The sequence below is a fragment of the Pinus tabuliformis genome, chromosome X, assembly GCF_031772625.1.
Source record: "Pinus tabuliformis cultivar Carrire ecotype Pingquan chromosome X, CPIR1, whole genome shotgun sequence".
NCBI classification, from domain to species: Eukaryota; Viridiplantae; Streptophyta; class Pinopsida; order Pinales; family Pinaceae; genus Pinus; species Pinus tabuliformis.
Window position 1 is genome coordinate 57,340,793 of NC_142308.1, and position 23,055 is coordinate 57,363,847.

A 23,055-nucleotide genomic window follows, 5' to 3' on the forward strand; every position below is an offset into this window, starting at 1 on the left:
GGGGCATCAAGATTTTCTGGATACTAATGGAAGAAAACATTTGACAATGGATCAACCAGCAACCCCGTCTATCCGATGAGACATATGACAGTGTGAAGAACATCGCCGAGTTTAAGGCAGACATGCACCATGTATACATCTGGGCGTGCAAGGACCCAAACTAGACGTGGTCCACACTTCCCTTCATTGCCATTGATGAGGCTGTCTTTGTGGTATTGGATACCTGGCCACTAGAGTGGCATGGACCCGACACAGTGGGGTGCGATGAGACCACTATCCAAAAACAGAAGGCTGAAGCTAAGTGCGTAGCATAGCAAAAGAGGAACGAACAACACGCTGCCAAAGTACAGGCGGCCTGGGAGGCAACGCGGGCTTCTAAAAGTAAGGCACCCATAGAAGGGGTTGCGATGACAAAGGATGAAAGCGGTCTGAAGGTGACCACAGAGTCGGCCACGGATATAGGGATGGAAGGAACGATGCCAACCACCATGGGTTCGCCCTTAAAACGACCGCGGCCGACAGAACGAACGAAGCTGTGGAAGAAGGCCAAGGCGTCTAAATGGGACGGAGAACTTACCACATTGACCGAGGGTGACCTAGGTGACATAGGGGACACAGTTCGCGAAGTCACCTAGGAAGCAATCGATGAGGCCATGTCAAAGCAACAGATTGTGTTGGGGGCACTCTGCGCGCAGATACAAGAACTTGGGGCACGGGCCTCGCAGCCGGGAACCATCACTACTCATGGAGTTACGGGTATGTCAGCCACTGAGCAGCTGCTAAAGGCCCAAATGGCTAATACTATCGCGCTCCCAGTAGGAGCGTTGATAACAGAAAATGCGGTGGACAGAGTTGTGGTGGGCCGGCTTACGGGGCTTGGATTAAATTTGGCTTCCCTCCCACATGAAAACTCCTACAAGCTCCAGGACAGCGCAATGATGGAGCTCCGCGCCAAGGAAGGACGCGTGGAATAGGTACTCAGCGAGCAGAGAATTAATATAGAACAATTGAGCCTACAACAGGACGAAGCGGTCAAACAAAATCAACAGTTGGAGCAACTTGTAGGGGAAGCATGTTCACGTGCCCCTAAGCTAGAGATCGCGGTCAAGTTGCCTGTTGGCATACGAATCCAAAAGCTGGCTAGTGAGTTCTGCGAAGCAAAGGAGGAGGCCACGAGGATTCAGTCAGCTCTCAGCTTGCAGATCGTAGATTTGAAACTCAAAGCACAACCTTCTACACCACAGGAGGTCACCAAACAGTGGACATGCATCATTCAATCCGGACAAGAAACAATAGCATGTGCTATGCAGGAGTGCTTCGATGTGTTGGATCTACGCGGAAGCCCGATAATAGTACAGAGTGGCGCGGGGCCACAGAATGGTTCGTGACCCCTCCAGACCAGATCCAGACATCCCAAGGGTGCAGAAACCTGGTTCCAGCACCCTCCCCTGCTACCTTGGGTGAGACCTCAGTCTACGCTCCATGGGCTATTGCCGAAAGGGCCAGTAGCTGTAGGATTTGTTTGGCTAATAACTCTTTCGAACCTGGGTCAGGGCCCAATAAGCCAACACAAGCTCACCACTTGCAGAGATGAGCTTGGCAGTGTGGGAATAACTGCTGCCAATGATGATATGGTGAGCCTTGCGCTCTTTGGCCTTCCAAAGAGTTGGAATAGCTACCACGAATCTGTGAATGGAAGGGAGAAACTGTTAGATTGGGAACGACTGTGGTCAGATCTTATGCAGGAGGAGATCAGGAGGAGCACATGAGATGGTTCTTCATCCAAGAAAGATGATGAAGAAAATCGGCCTTAGCAAGTAAGGCAAAGAAAGGGAATGGGAAGGCTTCCCATTTCAAATCGAATTCTTCTCATGGAGGGAAGAAGGGTGACATGTATAAAGTAAGATGCTTTAATTGTCACAATATGGGACATTTGCAAATAATTGCCTATCAAAGAAGTCCAAGAAGGGATCCTCAGAAGGATCGAAAGGTGAGGCATTAGCCTCTCAGTTCGAAATGGACTTTACCCTCATCACATGCATGGTGTCATTGATGTTGGGTTGTGTCTGGTATCTTGATAGTGGAGCCTCATTCCACATGACTGGTGATAAAAAATTTATTCAGTGCCTTGGAGAAGAAAGACCTCAAGATGCACATAGAGATGGGTGATGACGAAAGGTATAGTATTTCAGGAGTGAGCACAATTTCTTTTTAGAGGGAGCATGGAGCTCCTCTCATGTTGACAGATGTGATGTATGTTCCTGGAAAGAAGAAGAACTTGGTATCGGTCGCGATGTTGGAGGACAAAGGCTACAAAGTTGTCTTCAGTAAAGGAAAGGTGTTCCTAAGACACATAGACATGAGGTAGACCAAGAGGATAGGGATTTGGGTGAAGAATCTCTATAAAATAGAGGTAGATGATTATGTAGAATTGAGTACAAAAGAAGAATTGGTGCAAAGCCAAGACATTGGCGAGTTGTGGCATAGGCGATTGGGAGATTTGCATCATGGGGCTTTGAAGATAATGCAACAGATATCTACAGGACTTCCCAAAGTTAAACTTGAGCAAGTTGACACATGCAAAGGTTGTACCTTGGGAAAGTACACCAAGTCTCCCTTTCATGATCGAGACGGTTGAGAAGAGGCTATCTTAGAGGGAGTTCATACTTATTTGTGTGGACCATTCTCGATGGCATCCACAGCGAAGCAAAGGTGTTATGTGATTTTCATTGATGACTATTCTCGTAAACGCTAGATTTATTTCATGTAGAAGAAGGACCAAACTTTCACAAAGTTTTGTGAGTTCAAATCTTTGGTCGAGAAAGAGTCAGGGAATAAGATCAAGGCCTTGAGAAGTGACAACGGTGGAGAATATGTCTATCAAGAGTTTAAGGACTTTTGTGGAGTGGAAGGAATTAAATGAGAGTTGATGACACCTCAAAACCCACATCAGAATGGGGTGGCTGAGAGGAAGAACAGAACTATTGTAGGGGTAGCATGGGCAATGCTACATGAGCAAGGCCTACCACTTCACTTGTGGGCTGAGGCATGCAACACAGCGGTCTATTTGCATAATAGAAGCCTGCATCACATACTTGGGATGAAGACACCAAAGGAAGCTTTCTCTAGTAAGAGACTAGATGTGGGTCACTTCAGGATCTTTGGCTCATTGATATATTTCCATGTGACAAAGGATGCACGGAAGAAGCTTGAGCCGACATTAGAGTTGGGGATATTTGTGGGGTACACTGATACACCTCACAACTATCGGGTGTACTTCCCTACTAGTCAGAGGAGAGTGGTTCACAGAGATCTCAGGTTTGATGAGCAAAAGGCCATGTGAGTTTCCCTTGAGAGGGAGCTCCAACTACAGGCTGTGGAGGAACTATTGGTTAGTAAGGAGGAGGAGCCTCAGACCAATGTGAAGCAGCCACATGTAGAGGTTCCAGGAGTGGAGACATCCACTCAAGCAGAGTCTTCCAGAGATGGACAGAAGTGCACAAGAGAAGCTGACAAATTGTTGGAGGATGCGAGAGAGAATGTGGGAGCACCATCTTCTCAACACAGACTGAGGACTTCACCTGAGAGGTACACTGGATACATGGCCCTTGCTAGGGAATGTGTTGAGACCGAGGCATCTTCCTTTGAGGAAGCAATGCAGCAACCGATTTGGGTTAATGCTATGGTGGAGGAGTTGACTCCATAGTTTGTAAGAATGTTTGGGACGTGGTTCCAAGACCAGAGAACAAGTCAGTTGTGAGTTCCCATTGGATTTACAAGGTAAAGCAAGTTGTTGATGGTAGTGTGGAGAAGCATAAAGCAATATTTTTTGCCTGTGGTTTTTCACAGGTCGAGAGAATCATGTTGCTACAGTATATTTCGACAAAGGAGCAAGATGATGACATTTTGACAAAGGCATTGTCAAAGTGTAAAGTCAAGTTCCATAGAGACAGGATCGGGGTGGCAGATAATCCCTTTCTTGTTGAGAAGGAGTGTTGAAATATGGCAATAATAATATTCCAATTTAATTTTTCCTTGAATTAAATTGTGAATTAAAATTGAATTTAGTCTTAACAGCTACTTGGAAAGAATTGATTAATTTATTTTAAATTAATTAGCTGGAGAAATTCAAGTTAGAAGTATTTCTGAAGTCATGCAAGAGTCATCCCTTAAATTAAGGAGTTAAGATTGAGTTATATTTGAGTTGTAATTAGTTAACTTAGTTTACTGAGTTAAGTCCAATTAAATTAGTTCCAAACTGTTTGAGGAACTAATAGTGAGTTAACAGTCAGTTGATGCATTAATGCATTCAACTAGTGCTACTCCAGTTAACTGAAGATTCCCTCATCAGAAACTCATGCATGTCTATTCTGAGAAAGACCCAGTTGAGAATAATTTTCAAGGACAGTGTACTATTAGTTGCATGTGTTTTCTCATGGAGAAAACTCATACATGTAGTCAAGGATAAATCCTTGAGGATTGCGCAGTTTTGAAGGGAGATCATCCACTTGGTAAGAGGAAATCATCCACAAGGAATAGCGCAAGGAAATAGGAGCTTGGAGGGAAGAGAGGAAGGCTGGAGAGAAGCCAACATTGCCCGTGAGCATCTGTGAGGATTGTACTGAGAGCTGGATAGCTGTGAGAGCTAAGGCTTTGTATAATTCCTATGTATTTCCACCATGTATGATAATACACTAGTATGGGGTTTTTCGCTGAGGCTTTCCCCAAAGTATTTCCATGTGTATTGTGCCATTGATTCTTCTTCTTCTAGTTATATTGTTCAGCTCGATCTTTAAGCTTCTACAAATTGATAGTAGAAGTAGGTTATAGTATTCTGCTTTGATTTATATTGCACTATCGGGTTAACCTACAATCAGATTTTCTACAGGCCGCAGATAGAAAAACCCGATATCACTGCACCGTTGAAAACAAGACAAGTGAACATTGGGACAGAGGTGGAGCCGAAGTTTGTGAAGATAGGAGACTACTAGGATGATGCTCTGGTGGATAAGGTCCCTGAGTTGCTTCGCAAATACCAGGACTTGTTCCCTATGAAGTTCTCAGACTTAAAGGGGATAATAGAGGGCCGGGGAGTTATGAAAATTACGTTGAAACTAGACGCGAGGCCGATCAAGCAAAGGCCTTACCACCTCAATCCAAAGTATAAAGAAAAGGTCTGCTTAGAGTTGGATAAAATGCTTGCAGTAGGTATTATTGAACCAGTGGAAGAATCTGATTGGGTGAGCCCAATAGTAGTTCAGGAAAAGAAGCAGAAGGATGAAATAAGGATATGCGTAGATCTCAGGAAGCTGAATGATGCTTGCGTGCATGATCCTTTTCCAACTCCATTCACCGATGAAGTGTTGGATAATGTAGGAGGACAAGAAGCATATTCATTCACTGATGGGTTCTCGGGGTACCATTAGATCAAGATCGCGCCGGAAGATAGAAGTAAGATGACCTTCACAAACGAGTGGGGATGTTTTCAGTATACTGTAATGCCTTTTGGACTGAAGAACGCGTCGATGATATTTTCATGTGTAGTCATCACGGCGTTCAAGGACTCCATTCACAAGTTTTTGGAGGTATATTTTTATGATTAGACAGTGTTTGGGCTAGTGAAATGCCATGTAGATAGCATACACTTGATGCTAGATACATGCCAGAGGTCTTAGATCATGCTCAATTTGAAGAAATGTTTGTTCTGTGTTCCTTTTAGAATCTTGCTGGGCCATGTGGTATGAAGACAAGGATTAATGGTGGACCTAGCTAAGATAACAGTTATAATTAATTTGGAGGCACCAAGTGTTATCACTCAGAATTTTCTCTAGAAGTTATCAAAAGAAATAAAATGACTGAGGTAACCACAAACCAACTTTTAAGCATAGGCTCTAGCCAACCTATGGCTCAGAGAGGGATCTCTCTATATGATTTAGATTTGTTTACTGGGATTTCATGCTAGTTCTGAATGTTCTGGGGGGTTTTTTATTTGTATTGAAGATTGGATGGTGGAATCCTTAAAACAAATGGATAGAATGATGTCTTTAGACCATTGGGCTATGGAGTCAACAGAAGGGCAACATAACTGGAATTAACTCACTAAAGGGAGTGTTCAAAGGGAAAGCTAGTAGAGTACAGTGCAGGTCTTTAGGCCAGATGGGTGAAATGGTCTTAACCAGGGTGAGAGAGAAATTAAGAATTTTTAGACCAGGATTAAAACGAGGAACAAGGGGTAATCGGAAACAAAGGGAAATTAAGAATCCTTTGCTATAGATTACAGAGGGACAACCTAAACTAAGGAGCAATTAAGAATTCCTTAACTTAGATAATCAGTACAAAACATTTAAATGCATAACAGTTAAAACATAGTGCGATTAAGCAAATTCTGAGATATCATTCCATGTTATAGCATTCAGATTCAGATATACATTAAAGATTGTGGAAAAACTTTAAGAAAGATAACAACAACATCGGAAAATACTTGTCTGCACTTTGCTCTACACATGAATCCTGTGAAATATATCGTCTCTATTCATCAATCCAGCTTGCTAGTCTAGTCAGTGATACAATATCTTTACAGTCTATTAGTCCTTACAATCTCCTATGCTGAAAAGGAAATCGACAAGGGTAACCTCAAACCACTTCAGCTTAGTAGCTAGCCCTACTGAGCATGAGAGGGATCTCTCTAAGTCTATTATCAATGATATGAATTTAAAGTAAATGGATTTTAGACTAGATATGAGTAGTTGTTTGTTTGTTTGTGAGAATTTGGTTTTTAAGGATTTGCTGAACTCAGGGTTTGGAGTCACAAGTAGGTCTTGGCTGTGGGAATGCAGGAGAAAACATGAGAAGGAGCTATATGTCAAAATCCATGCTGTAATTTCAGTATTTGTCAGTGTAGTGTAGAGGATATAGTGTGGAAGAAACTAATGAGCATAAATAAACATGATTTCATTAGCTTAGGAATACAAAACACATAGCTATGAAAACTAGACAACAGAGCTTGAAAAACAAGAATTCTGAATATTTTATCACAAGGCATTCATAGAAAGAAGAGATGTGATGTAGATAAAGATGTTTAGACAATGAGAAAACAAAAAGAATGAAGTACAAGCACCATTAACTCATTGGTCTTGTTATAGACATTTTTGTGCCTTACAGCTCTAAGCATGAAATGTCCATAAACCAAGGGCTCCTAAGTCCCTAAAAGTGTTGTTCCAACCCCTAAAGGAACAAGGTCAACAGATTACAGCTTCTCCCAGAAGTTCTCCATGAAAAACTACTCAAAATTGGTCAAAACTGGATCAGTGCACTTGCTCCATGGCCAGGGTGCGCTGCAGCGCACCTTGTACACACGGGAAGTGCATTTCAGTGCACCTAAATACACTGTGAGGGTGTGATGGATGGGAAAAGACAAGTGGTGGAGACAGTTTGCGAGGTGGATGATCATGGAATCTTCCAGAAACTTCTCCAGGGACACTTGCCTCTCAAAATCGCCCAAGGATGAGTAAGAGATCAATGAGATCTCCAAGTGGCATCAAGAACTATCAAAGAGAAGACACTAATCAAAAACCCAGAGCTGACTCACACCTCTGCAAATATCTATATATAGATCTCTCATCCCAAAGATCCAGAGGCTGGAGGCTGGAATTTTGTACATTGCAGAGAATTGCTGTTGGTTTTGAGATAGATATCAGAGTATTAGGTGATTTATGCTTTGTTGGAGGTGAAGAGGGATTCCTTTGCTGGGAGGTTGATGCTGGATCAGGAATCATCGGTTGTAACTCCTCTTGGACCTTCTTGTTATATCAATAAAACTATTTGAGTTTCTCCTACATGCTTGTGTTTCATTGATGTTTGTTACATTTGTATGTTTAGCTTAAATCTGATCCTAAGCTATTTATGAGTATAAATCCATGTCTTTGTGTAGTTTTCTTCTTCTGTGATCTTACAGGAACTTGGTGAAGCTGGGCAAGTAAGGGAGTAGGTAGCTGGAAGCTGTCAAAGAGGAGAGAGATTGGATCAAAGGACTAGCGTAAGCCACATGTTGGTTCATCCTATTCCTCTTCGTTTATAGTTCATAAAGAAGAATACGAAAGTAGTTTTCCTTGTTTGTTTCTAAGGTCACTGTCACACCTTATTGGGATAGGGTCGTTCTGAGTAGACACTTTTCCCGTTAACAAAATGGTGACCATACTGGGGACGATTGTCTAGTTAGTTTGTTTGTGTTTCTCTTGTTATTTGTTTCATAAACTTAGAAGTAGCAAATCGAACTGCATTTGCCATTAACAAATGCAAATTAGACATCTGCTGCTTCAATCCATTCACTGGATCTGTTTATGATTTGAACAGCTGATTCACAAATGATCTGATTTCCCTTTGTGATAGCTCTTAGACCTTCTTTAAATCTACCCTCTGATTGTGCATTACTGATTGCTTTTACTCGGCCAAAAACCATAGATTAAACTGCAAACCGTGACCCAGAACCCGGATAGAACTCTCATTTCTGCCCCAGCGCAGGCTCTGTGAAGAGGTTCTGCATTTCAACGCACTTCCCGAGAGGGCTACCTGCGCTGAAATGCAGTTTCTCTGTGCAACAGGTGCGCTGATCATCCTAGCCCTGTGCAGCTGAGGTTCTTTGCTTCATTTTTCAGTTTTGTCTCTGTTTTTTGCTGCCTGTGATCAGTATTTCACTGTTTCAAACCCCTTTTCTTTACTGATATTCCGCCTCAGTTGTACAAAAGAAACTGTAGATGTTTTTGTGTGTTTGTTACGTCATTTACAGTTTCCCATTGCGAAAGTAGAATAGTCGTACTGTCATCCTTTGATTTAGATCTGTCGCAAGTGTCGATTTTGATCATAGGAGAAAGTTTATTTGCTGTTGATAGTCGATTATGCTTTTACTTTTGCCTTTGGCTTGAATTTGTGGCTTTCTAGTGTCGAAATGAGTATTTACTTCAAAATCATAAAGTGTCGTAATCATCTTTACCTTTTTGATTTCGAAAAGAAGCTTGTTTGTGTTTGTCACTTGAAAGCAAATTCAGATTTGTCCAACAACTTTCTTTTTAGGCATCAATATTAAGAAAGTGAAAAACAAAACACATGCATGTGCATTTGCATATTGGCAGTCTGTTTGGCTTGATTTAGGAAAAGTGCATTTACAGTGTGCTCTTTTCTCTTTGCGAAAAGATTGTGTCTTTCTTTTCCCTTAGTAGCTAGGATTTTCATTGCTGGAAAGAGATAAAAGTTTGTTTATCATCTTTAGATTGCATTTTAGGAATTACATCTACATCTCGTGGTGATCCCAAAAGGCAAACTTCATAAGAAAGATCAACTTAAAATAAATTCAATGAACTTAACAACGCTTTGGAACTTAACGCACAACATTTAGAGGTCTAGGCTAGAGACGTATTCTAGTGTCGTAAAGCCTGATAACTGTTGTCCTCACTGATGGTTGGGTGATTCCTCCACTTTGAGACGATAAGTGCCAGTACGGACTTGTGCTCCCATGTACCGTCGAGTATATATTGGGAGACCCCTATAGGCTTAAATCCTTTATCCATAGGAAGCCGTGTCGGCCGCCCTACTGATCGCAATGCACTGAACACAGCATTCAGGAAGATTGACTGCCGTACCGTAAAAAGTATTCTGCAGTTTTGCGATTGGTTTGGTACTCCATCTACCTAGACTTCCAGAGCAGTCCCTTTCGTTCCTTTTCAGACTCCTTAACGGAAAAGGTCCATCTGAGCACTTGTCACTTCAGGCTCATTAAAAATCGAAGGAGACTAGAGTCATCTTTTGTTTTTTCTCGACTCTTAAAAATTGAAAAAACAAGTTGTGTCAAAGCATCTAAAATTTATTTTAAACGGAATAATCATCACCATTCCCTCGTTGGTCTTCTAAGTTAGTCTCTTTTCATCGCAAGTTCTTGTAGAATCGCTAGAAAATCTTTTGGATAGACTAGATATGTCTGAACAACTGTCGACATCCAGGACTGTGTCATCCGATGCAGCAGTGGCAGAGCCTCCTGCTACTACTCCAACAATGTTCGATGGTATATCAACAACAAGCCGGAGTCCAATCAGGGACTGTTTCGACGACATGGTCAGTTCCTATTTCTTCATCCGGATTATCATCTGGTATTTCTTATGTTGAAACTCAACAAATCGATCCAATGTGTCTTCAAAGGCCAATATACCCTTTAAGTACTGGATTTCCACCATATGGAGGGCAGTATGCCTTTTCATTGTTCCCTCCCGGAGAACAACCATATGGGAGTTTACAACAAAGTTCAGGTCAAACTGGAATTACATCCAGTGGTTGGGTACCAATACTGCCTCAGCAACCAAGGGTTGCATATTCAATGCAACCAGTCCACCCTGTGTCGAATATTCCCACTATACCTGGTATGGTGATTGCGTCGCAAGTACAAGCGCTACCTGTTGTATGTCAACCCCAAGTTTCTCAGGTTGCAATACAACAACCTCTTGTCTCGACAACTCAATCACAACCTCAGGTTAGTGCCTCCTTATCTGGAGCGACTCAGGCTCAAACAAGTACTATGACTCCTCATCTTGGTCAATCATCCAGTATTGGACAACAGCAAATGGTCCAACAACCAGGGCTGGTTCAATCTCAACAACCTCAATTCCAGCAATCATATCAAGGACCTGAGCAACAAGTCTTTGTAAGTAATGGGCAACTGCATTTCCAAAGCGGTTATCAACAACCATGCTATAATGGTTATGCCCATCAACCTTGTCAAAGTTGCCAGCATCAAATACATTATGCTGGTATGCAAAGACCCACTGCTCAGGCGATTCCATCTTATCCTGGGTATGCTTCGCCTAACCTGAATCAATAGTTGCCCTTTGTAGCAACTCTAGAATTACCAGATCTAAACCAGCTGACGAATGATCCAATTGCTTATGCCGCTTGGTGGCCAGCGATTCCGCATAAACTTCCATCAGATATTCCTAAATTTAATGGAAATCCGGGTGAAGATCCGTCGAATCATGTGATGACCTTTCATCCGTGGTGTTCATCAAACACCCTAAACGATGATTCGATTAGGCTTCACCTTTTTTAGAGGACGTTAACTGGTCCGGCAGCAAAATGGTATATCGAATTGCCTAGAGCTTCATTCGACAACTTCAGCACCCTAGCCACAACCTTTTTAACCCATTTTCAATTACCGATAAGGTATGAAACGGGAACAGAACTCCTTACTAACTTCAAACAAACGACGGCCACTCACATATCTGATCATATACATGAGTGGCGACGTCGTCGTAGAATGGTAAAAACGTATGTTCCTGATTAGCTTTTAGCTGAATGGTTTATCAAGTCATTACTACCTTCCATCACGGAAGATGTGGCAAAAGGGGGAGTCGTCACAAAAGAGCAAGTTATCGCTCGTGCACAATATCTGGACTTGATTTACACTCAGTCCAACACGCTCTACGACAAAATACCTGACGCCCCTAGACCAGAATTCTCAATTCCTCCTCCTCCTAAATCGAACAATGACTCTCATGCCGGTGATGGCGTGAATGGCACGACAGACACGAAATCGACAAAGGCTACATCCAAGAAAGCCCGTAAGATTTCAAGTCAAAATGCAAATGAGGAACTTCTTGCCTCGGAAGTAAATGCTGTGTCGACTGACAAGGGCAAACAACTGAAGCAACCAGGGGGCAAGAAGAAAAAGAAAGGGAGAAAAAAGAAGCAGGATGAGTCATCTCCTGGAAAACCTTCTGCAAACCCTTATGGGCAAAGGAAACCCCCTGCGGGGTGTCATATATGTGATGAGGATCATCGGACGAGAGATTGTCCACATAAAGCTGAAGTTAAGAAACTCTTTAAGAGTTCAAAAACCTCAGCAGTATTGACTGATCCGTTTCCAAGCCCGGGAACCAAACTGGTTGCTAATCAAAATGCTTCCCGATCCCAAGTGCTTATGTTGTCTATCTCAAAGCAGCAAAATGATGCTTTGGCAAGGAATAAAGATTATGGGAATCCACAGGTGTCGAATAACAAGGCTAATGAACAACCTAGTAGTTCGACAACAACTTTGACCAAAGTTGTGCCACCCATCATTCCTGAACAAATGATAAAGTCGCCAAAGGGAGTAGTGCAAAAATCGACATTTAATCCTCATGCAAAAATAGCACAGAATTATAATATAATAGAAGACCTGGCCCAATCGCCGTCCGCTATGTCGAAACTTGAGGTACTGCAAAATTGCCTCTCCCAAGAGCAAGCTTTATTATCAGCAATAGGTGGGATTGACCCAATGGATTCCAATCTTGTGGCCTTTGATCATAAAGGATATGACCCTCAGTTACCAGCTCAACTAGCTTTCCTTATTCAAGTGAAAGCCCTCAACAAAACTGTTCATCGAACAATTATTGATGAGGGGGAATCTACATGCATTATGTCGATGAGTTTCTGGAAAACTTTAGGATCTCCAACCTTGTCGTGATCTTCGACGACATTAAAAGCATTCGACGGAAGGACATATACACCATATGGTATCCTAAGTAACTTGAAAGTTGAACTAGGAGGGAAAACAGTAGAAATTGATGTTGAAGTAATCGACGGAAACCTTGATTACAACATCCTATTGGGAAGACCCTGGATATATGCCATGGCCGCAGTTGTGTCGACCTACTTCAGGAATATTGCATTTCCCTTCCAAGGAGGAATTACAATCGTCGACCAACAAACATTTCTCCCCAACAGTTCACAAGTTACGGGAAGCATTCCAATGATCCATGGAAGCAATCATTCGCTCCAAAATATCGGAGTAGGTCTCCTAAAAGACCCTGCCTTAATGGGTACTTTTGCCCTACCGCCTCCGAGTAATCTGGCGGAAGTGGCCACAGCGGAATATGAAACCTTCTATATCTAATGGATTTGGATTTCGAGGATGGTTCTTTTCCTGTGTTGACCTCGTTAAAAAATGAAACATGGAGTCATGAGGATAGTCCTTTTACTGTGTCAACCTCATTAAAAAATGAAACAAATCCCCTTTCCAAGTCTCAAAGGTAAACCTTCATTCCAACCACTGAGTTGAATGCAATGAAGCTTGGGGGGCATGCACCTCGATTTGAGTTATTATGCTGGGGGCATGCAAACTTATCGAGCAGTTTTAGCACATAGTTCAAGCTCGTTAAAAAATAAACATAAGACATGAGCAAATGTTTCCACCCACATTTAAGCTCGTTAAAAAATGAACTATCCCCCGGTAAATAACCACCGTGAATGAAGCATTTCAGCCATTAAAGCCTTGGTCGTGTTTGCACCGTCACCTCCACTTTTCCATTGGCCGATCATTCACCTCCATTTGATTGTTTACCCATTTTGAGGAACAGCTGCGAAGAGTGATTTCACTAGCCATCCTTGTGACACTGCTGTGATTGGAAAATTCCAAACCTTACCTGGAATCAGCTGCTACCCATTTTATCACTCGTTCCTCAAAAGACGAGTCTTCTTTAAGCTCTTTTCAACTGACTCATAAAATATGAAAAGATTGCCGAGTTTTGGCCTTCCAGCTCGTTAAAGCGACCGAAAGTGCTATCCCTCCTCTAGATTTTAATCTTTTTGGACCTGAGGGATTATTGCACAAAAAGATCGAGCGCTTGTTTTGTTCGGCTCGTTAAAACGATCGAAAATTCATCCCTTCTGTATTGTTTTATACTTTTTCAGACTTAAGGGATTAGATGACGAAAAACGAATTTTAGAGTTACCTTTACGTACCTTTTCAGACTCTCTAAAAATGAAAAGGACCGAGTTATCTTTGTCGTTAGCCTCGTTAAAAAGATTAATAGCGACAAACTTGTCTTTAGACGAGAACGAGTTTCACTATCGCTAGGCTCGTTAAAACATAGCGATGGGTTTGCCCGAAGGGCAAATTATAGAACAAGCATATGTTATCCTCCTCAAGCTTGACAAAAATAAAGAGGTACTGGTCAGCAATGACTGGGGAAAAATTGGGAAGAAAACTCAAAGAAACTTTATTGATAGCAAGTCGCTCTTGAACATGACACTTCCACTCTGTGCCTGAGTCGGGTTGGGTTGTTTCATTCACCGATCACATCGCCATGGTCTCGCCATACCATCCACATTTGGGGTAAATGCTACCAATCCATCACATAAGTGTCGCCGACATGTTCAAGAGAAGTCATCCAGAGAAGTCACCTGTGTCCCGTCCACTACCATACATCATACTTCATTCTTTCATGACCGCCACCCTGAACCATATATCATCAGATCATTTTCACCTCCATCAAAATCATTTGCTCTGTTCCGTGTCATTGATGTGGGATTCATTAAGGCCCTCCTATGATGGATCACTTCTTGTCGACATCAGCTCATTATCCAAGAAGTTGGTCTAGGAACACCCCATTCAGTACTTTAAAGCTTGCATGCCTCAATGGCAAGTTTCTCACTTCCGGCAACAGGTATACATCAATGACCTTCGACCGAAAGATTTTGCATGGTGTTCGACACCAAGTCCTTTATTCACACCACGTGAATTGTACTGCAGTACCTTGAGGGTCATTATCATTATCGGTGATTCCTCTCGCGCTTGTTAACAGTTTACATCATTGACTGGTAATCAAGCGATGTCTTTCCATGTTCGACTTCAAAACATTTCTCACATGGATCGACTTGTACTTTGAGTGAAGATTGGACGAGATTGAAGACCCCGGATCTAGTTTCATCCATTCGGGCTGCGATATATATTCAGGAAAATAAAGACATTGAAATGTACAGCATTACAACACAGATAATCATCCTACCAAAAGGATGATGGCTCTATCAGAATCATCAGTCTACCATCAGACGATTGTCTGTCCTATGTACATGAAAATGAATTTATAAAGCTGAGCATGGGAATGCCCGCCTCAGCTAGATCATGAAAACAGTATGAAGATAATGTATTGTATTGTATCTTATTACAGGTCTCATCCCAGCATTGAAAGAACTTCGGATCCTCCTAATAAAGCATTTCACCCGATAAACGGCCTCATACTTTAGGGGGCAACTGTTATAGACATTTTTGTGCCTTACATCTCTAAGCGTGAATTGTCCATAAACCAAGGGCTCCTAAGTCCCTAAAAGTGTTGTTCCAACCCCTAAAGGAACAAGGTCAACAGATTACAGCTTCTCCCAGAAGTTCTCCATGAAAAACTACTCAAAATTGGTCAAAATTGGATCAGTGCACTTGCTCCATGGCCAGGGTACGCTACAGCACACCTTGTACACATGAGAAGTGCGTTTCAGTGCACCTAAATACACTGTGAGGGTGCGATGGATGGGAAAAGACAAGTGGCGGAGACAGTTTGCGAGGTGGATGATCATGGAATCTTCCAGAAACTTCTCCAGGGACACTTGCCTCTCAAAATCGCCCAAGGATGAGTAAAAGATCAATGAGATCTCCAAGTGGCATCAAGAACTATCAGAGAGAAGACACTAATCAAAAACCCAGAGCTGACTCACACCTCTGCAAATATCTATATATAGATCTCTCATCCCAGAGATCCAGAGGTTGGAGGCTGGAATTTTGTACATTGCAGAGAATTGCTGTTGGTTTTGAGATAGATATCAGAGTATTAGGTGATTTATGCTTTGTTGGAGGTGAAGAGGGGATTCCTTTGCTGGGAGGTTGATGCTGGATCAGGAATCATCGGTTGTAACTCCTCTTGGACCTTCTTGTTATATCAATAAAACTATTTGAGTTTCTCCTACATGCTTGTGTTTCATTGATGTTTGTTACATTTGTATGTTTAGCTTAAATCTGATCCTAAGCTATTTATGAGTATAAATCCATGTCTTTGTGTAGTTTTCTTCTTCTGTGATTTTATAGGAACTTGGTGAAGCTGGGCAAGTAAGGGAGCAGGTAGCTAGAAGCTGTCAAAGAGGAGAGAGATTGGATCAAAGGACTAGCGCAAGACACAGGTTGGTTCATCCTATTCCTCTTCGTTTATAGTTCATAAAGAAGAATACAAAAGTAGTTTTCCTTGTTTGTTTCTAAGGTCACTGTCACACCTTAGTGGGATAGGGTCGTTCTGAGTAGACACTTTTCCCGTTAACAGGGCTAGAGTTCCTTGAAAATAGTTGCAACCTGTATCTGTATTAGTTGAAAGATGATTACAATGCAAGCCTCCTTCACAAAAAGTTCAACTCTCTTCTCATAAAGTGAAATGATACTTATAGACTCTCCTAGACCACTTTCCCACCTTCAGGAGTCGAATTCCTTGGTGGAGGAACTGACTCCAAGATTCTCTCAACCAACAGGTGAGAGTGAGAAGGTGAAACTCAAACACTTCATGAAGAGTTTGTTTAGGAGTTTGCTTCTTTTATGAGGCCTAATAAACATCAAAAACAACCTATGATGTACATTTATTCATGTATACATCACCTAGCCTCATAACTAGTGCCATTACATAGAGAATCTTGACTTTGACCAAGTCAGACTAGAAACTAGAAATTTTACACAGTGAAATTTTCCAAATAAAAACATAGAAAGTGCAGGAGCGCAACGCCGACTTTGAGCTGATTTTGAGGTGCCTTCCAGGGGTAAAAATACAACTCTGAGAGAATGGTAAAATATCCCTTCAATTTCCAGAACAGTTTGAATTTATGAATTTGGAGCATGGGAAGACCTTCAAAAATCCATTCTCCCAAGGTCACTCCAGAAGCACAGCGCCTATCAAAAAATGGTCTAGAATGCTAGTTTTTTGACACTTTTTTGCATTTTTATCCAAAACAATGCCACCTCTGCAAAATATCGGAAAATGGGTTTTTAGAGGATGTCAAGCCCTTTCCAAAAATGTAGACCTTTCCTCAAATGGAGGCCTGAGGAAAAAGCTTCTGGAGCAGCTAAATTTCTGAACTTAGACCAAAATTTGCCAAAAAACCCAAAATGCTCAGAATTTGCTCAAAATTGGAGGGAAGGTGTAAAAATAATTTTTTTATAGGTTCATGGGTTCTTCAGTAAGCATATCCAAGTTTCCCTCATCCTTTTGATCTTTTTTGACCTCCTTGAGCTTTTTTTCAAGTTGTTTTACTTTGACATTGGCGATCACGTTTTGAGCTTGATAGTGATGTGCCATGTGTCTGAGCATTTGATTGTCTTTGTTTTCCTTCTCCAGAAGATTCTCCAAGAGTTCATTCACCCTATTACGCCAATATTCTTTATCTTGATGAACCTCTAGGGCGATCCTTTCTTCTAGGTCAAGGTCTTCATTAAGAAACATTTGTTTTTGTTCCTCTTGCAAAGCTTTCTTGAGGTCTCTTGTTCTTGGTCTTTTCCTTTTCCTTTTCACCTCTGATGTTTTAGGCTTGCTTGATGTCATTATCACCTTACCTTTGCTGACTTGCTACATTATCTTAGCTTTTTCCTTTTCTAGGATCAACTCTTTTGCTTTGAGTTCACTGTTTTCTTGTTTAAGGAATGATATAACATACTTTTCCCTTTCTAGATTTATCACCAGCTCCTTGATTTGGTAGTCTTTGTCCCTGATAGTCTGTCTCATGCTTGTGGTTTGATCCTCAGCCTTTGGATCAATTATCTCAGACTCATGTTCCACTGTATCCTTATCCTTTGTTGCCGATTCCTGCTTTGTCGATGAAGAATGCTTGGCCCCTTTCTCTTTGTGAGAAGAAAACACAAGCCTCTGCCCTTTCTTATACACTCTGGTCACCTCCGGCTTAGGTAGCTGAGTCTTCTCCACTATTTTGGTAGATGACCCATCTTTGTTTGTTGTTTTGGTGCACTTGGGGACTGAGATGCTGCATTTTCCTCATTCCATTTTAAAGCTGCTTCTAAAAAGGCTTCCCAAACCATACCTCTTCCAGTTGGTGAAGGACAATGGTTTTGATGAGACTGTGATGGAACAAGCTTGGGGAGTGCTCTTTGTCTTTTAATTGTATCTTTTCAGACATTTTTGAAATGCTCCTGAACAGGTAATTACACATGTTGAGTGGCTTTTGAGATGTGAAGTGCATCAAGAGGCGAATATGATAAGCATACAACTTGGAGAATCTACCTTCACAGGTAAAGAACCTCATGATAGTTTTCATTAAAGGGGCATATTTCTCTAGTAAATATCTGAAAGGCATGAGGTGAGTATGTGTATCTCTGTATGGCGTCTTTAAGAAGGGCTTGTAGTTTTCAAGATCTAGACTCATTCCTTTAAACCAATATTTGCCATTGTCTGGTAAACTAGTTGCTAGTGAGATGGAGGCCACTGAGAAACTAAACTCAATACCAGCAATGACAACAGTATCTCCTTTTAGTTGTGTTGCTACCCAATCTGTCAGTTGCTCATAAAACCCTGCCTCACTTACCCTTTTGCAAAATTCCAAGCAGTGAACATCCTCAAAGCATTGTTTGATGAAAGGATAGGAGTTGATTGTGTTGTAGTCTAATGGTTCATATCTAAGAATCCTCCCTCCTTTGTGTTGTCTCTTTATTTCTGGCAAAGATTCAGCCTCCATGATGACACAAATTCCTAGCAGCAGGAAGTGAAAATAGATGTGAGGTGTGAATGGAAATGAAGTGATATGTAGGATATTTTGACAAAATGATGGGAGGGGTTTTATGAAAGATGAGATGGCTTTGAAAACTGATGGAAATGAGTGAAGAAATAAGTGAAAAGATGTTGTTGCTTGCAAGTGAGGCGAAGAAGGTTTATGATGAAATTTGCCCAAAAGAACTCTAGGAATGAGCTAGGGTTTTGCTTTTTCAGTGTTTAAACTTTGTTTGGAGGTGGATGAACTGGTCAAAATGACTCATCAAACATGTGTGCAGGTGTAGGATATCAATTTACATGTTTTGGAGATCAAAAATTATGATGGCCATTTTTACCCTAGCATTTCCCATGAAAAATTTGCTACAAACCCTAACTTGAAAAATTATTGACATGGAATGAAATTGGGAAAGCAAAAGATAGAGGGTGATGGTGTACTTACTTGTTCCTTAGCTTAGAAGACAGTTAAACCAAGCTTGCAAGCGAAAATTTGAAGTTTGGGAGAATTTTGGTGAGTTTCGGGGAACTCTGTCCTACGTGCAAGGCAGTGTTCCTATGTGCAGTGGCGAAATGTAGCGTAGTTCACAAAAGCGCAACGCCTGCCTCCTAAGTGCAACGCAGTGTATCTACACGCAACGCCTCCAAATTTTTGCTATTTTCTCCTAGGGAAACAAGTTTTTTGATTTTTTGGGCGAGTGAGCTTGATGATAAGGAGTGAATAGGATATGAATGAAAGAGTTATGAGGCTTTTTGAGTTTATATAGGGAAAATTTCCTCACTTTTTCAAAAAGGAAAAGAAACCTACCCTCCTTTAGGAACTGATTTCACTTTATGAAGATAGATTTTACCTTTACCATTGCAAATGTGCTTTTTCTTTCTTGAGTACTCGAGCTTCCTCTTCTGAAACCTTTGATATCATGAGAATATGAGGAGTGTGTGGATAATCATGATCAATTCTTCAAAAGTGGCTTTGTCATGTTTGAATTATTGCTAGTTTTTTATGGGAATGATGGACCTTGGAGACCCTTGTGACCTAATGGATAACCTAAGTCCTAATGGAATTATGATGATGATTGACCCATTTTCATTGTGAAACCTTCCTAAAGTGTGATAAGTGATCGGCATGAGTGAAATTTCAAATGATGACTTCATCTTTGGATTGACCATACAATGACCAAATTTCCTGTGTAAACCTAGTAACAGAAAAATTTGATGGTGAAAGCCTGAAAAAACATGGTAAAAGCATTTTTGATCCAAGTGACAGGCTAACAAGATTGACACTAACACAGTATTTTGATCAAAAAGGTCTATAGAAATGTCTAATAATTCACCCTACATACTTCGAATTGTGAAGTATTTATACAAAAGTTTATTACAAAATATCTCAAACTAACTTGAGATTTAATCTAGGAAATACAAATATCTTGTTGCAAGAAGATAGAGACAACTATTGAACTGCTTTTATGTTGTCCCATTTATTTTGGTGCTGCTGGCCTTTATGGTTTGGTTTGTAGCCCTTTATGCTCTTTTCTGTTTGAACTTTCACGCTGGAGGCTGAATTCACTTTTGGCATTCATCTGATACTCTTTGGCACTAATACTCTTTAACCATGCTGACCTGCCTTTACTTTTTACCCTGCTGACTGTACATTAACGTTTTACTACATTTTACTATAGTAAATTAGTCAAATTTTCCCATAATTTAGCATTAGGAAACTTGATTTCAACATCATTCTATATATCTCATCTGCCTCGGTATACTTAGAAAAAGTAGGCCTAGTGATGAATAGGTGTTTCACCTCATGCTGGAGGAAAAACAAGTTTTCAAATGTCTGGTAAAGAACTTTGCCTATTGTCAATGCTTTTATTGATGATGTACTGGCCTATTGTTTAGCTAGCTCTCTAATTTTGTTGTTATAATCATGTTGTGTCATGAGCTTGTCATTTATGACCAAGGGACTGGGTAACCCTTTCTCTCTCAAAATTTGAAACTTGGTCATAAATCTATCAACAGTTACTTGCATATTTTAACATTTGTCATCCAAGTTTATCATTAAGTTTCTCTTGGAAAGGACCTTTCTTACCTCCAAAATTGTTTCTGTCCTATCCTCTATATCCAATTCTTGAAGTTCATATTTGTTTTTACTGTTGAGGAAGTGGATAAGTCTGGTTGCATCTTCAGGCATGTCTCCTACTTCTTCCTTGACTTTTTGGATTGCTTCTGTACTATTTTTATCAGGTCTATCTGTTCAAAAATCACTTGGATAGATGGCCAAATATCATTGATAGATTCAATGATATTGGCCCATAATAGTTCCTTGGCTTTCCCAAGGGGTTCCTTTAGTGTTAGATCTTTCTCCATGGCCTTTAATCTTTCATTCATTCTAGCAGCTTTCTGCACTTCTTCCTTGTGCATGATCTTGGCAAGCTTGCAATCTATTTCCAAGCTTGTCACCTTTTCTTTTAGTTTGTTCATTTCTGTAGCTTGAATAGACATTTCCTCCATGGCTTTGACTAAATCTGCTGCTTTTTCTCCTGATGCACCTGTTGCTGATGTAGACTCTGCTGAAACTGGCTGTGTTGTAGGCATGGGAGCTGTGGGAGCCAATGAGGCTGCCATCATTGAAGGGACTGCTATTGAGACCATTGGGATGACATTTGTAGATGTAGTGGCAATACCACTTTGCTTCAATTGAATTAAAGTTTCTAGTTCTTTATTTGTCTCCTTTAATTGATCATTAAGTTTTAAGACCAAGTCCATCAACTCTTCATGTCTGGTTTGGCTCTCTAAGACCTCCTGTGTTTGGGGATGCTGCAGCTGAGGTATCTTCAATTGTTTCTTTAGTGCAACAATGTCATCATTTTTCTTCTTTATCAACTGTTCAGTGGCTTTAATATCTTTGGGATCATGTCCCAATTCAATCACTAAGTCTTCCAAAGACTTGATTCTAGTATCCTTGGCCTATGAGGAGGCCTTCTCTAATTGATATTGAGCTGAGATATTGCTCAATGAATTCTGCAATTGATGAGCAACTATGGCTTTACCCGTGAGGGTGGAGTATATCATCTCTCCAGCCTATTTGTGCAATTCAATTTGGTCTATGGGATGAATATCGCTTGCCATCACTTCAAAATCAACTCTCTTGAAATTTGTTGATGTCCTTGGCTGTTATGCAGTTGATTTTATGAAGGACATCTGTAATTTTCCCTCTTTGATGTCGAAAGTAGACATCAACCATGTCTAATTGGTAGGTTTGAGTTTGAGATACTGAGCATAAGTTTGGGCCTTTAGTTTCTCATTTCTCATCTTGATCTCTTTATATCTATCTTTTATATCCTTATCCTTATCAGCAAGCCTACTGAATGAGGATACCTCTACACTTAGTTGTCTTTCCAAAATCTAGGTCTGTGATGTGGATGGCCCCTATGTTTCCTCAGATAGAGTTGTGCCTTTACTTATGTCCAGCTCGGTATCAGTTATTTCTATTGAGCCTTCTGTGTCTTCCTTCTCTGTAACAAGATTTAGTCTAGGTTTATTGCTCTGATTGGTCCCATACTGTATATTTGATGTGCCCATTCCTAAACTTGAGGGTTTCTCCCTGGTCCTTTTGGGGTTCTTTTCCTCATTCTAAGGAGTCTGCATGATAGGAGGGGTGCTCATGGTTGGCTCTTACTATTCAGGTACCTGTAGAAATGAGCTCTCATCAAACTATCTTTCTAAGTCACATAAGGCATTCTCTACATCTACCTTTGTACTGTCTCTGTCTACAAGAGTGTTTTCCACCCACTCAGATTGATTTGCATATATTTCTATCTCTGGTATGGGATGGTGAATATAAGGTCCCAACTTGGCCTTCTTTCTCAATTTGGTCATAAATTCTTGAGGGTCATACCTCCACATGAAACTCTTTTGGAACTTCATTTGCTGCAAAATTTGGTCTGCCTCCTTCCCTGCCTCTCTAGAATTCCAGATGAAGGGGCCTAACTAGTTTTTTACTTTGAATTGTGATCTTTTCTTGGTCGAGACAAAATTCAACTCATCAGAGTTCATTATTTGTCTATAGTACTCTAGAGAAAATAACCACATGGGGAGGTATTTGGGTAGTTTATATGGTGCAAGCTGGCAACCATAAATCCTTATCTCTATGTGGTTTTGGTAAAGGTACCAATCTCCCACTTTGCTTTGTTTAGACAACTGAAGGACCCTTTTGATATCTGGACTTATCCTGGGTGGAGGGCTTCCTTTCATCATAGTCATGACTGGATAAACAAAAGAATCTATGAAATCTGAATAGGTTTATGGTGAGTCAAACTTATGGAACAATGGGGTCCATAAAATGACAGACCTAGGCTGGCCTTTGGTACGTAGCTTCTGGATGGGAAAAGGAAATCTGTCTGGCTGATAATATAGGAACATATGGTATAGGACAGATGAGTATTTGAACACTCTTTCATTGTGCATCCTGGTGAACTGTTCATGCATTCTCTGAGCTATGAACTCAACATAATTGTAC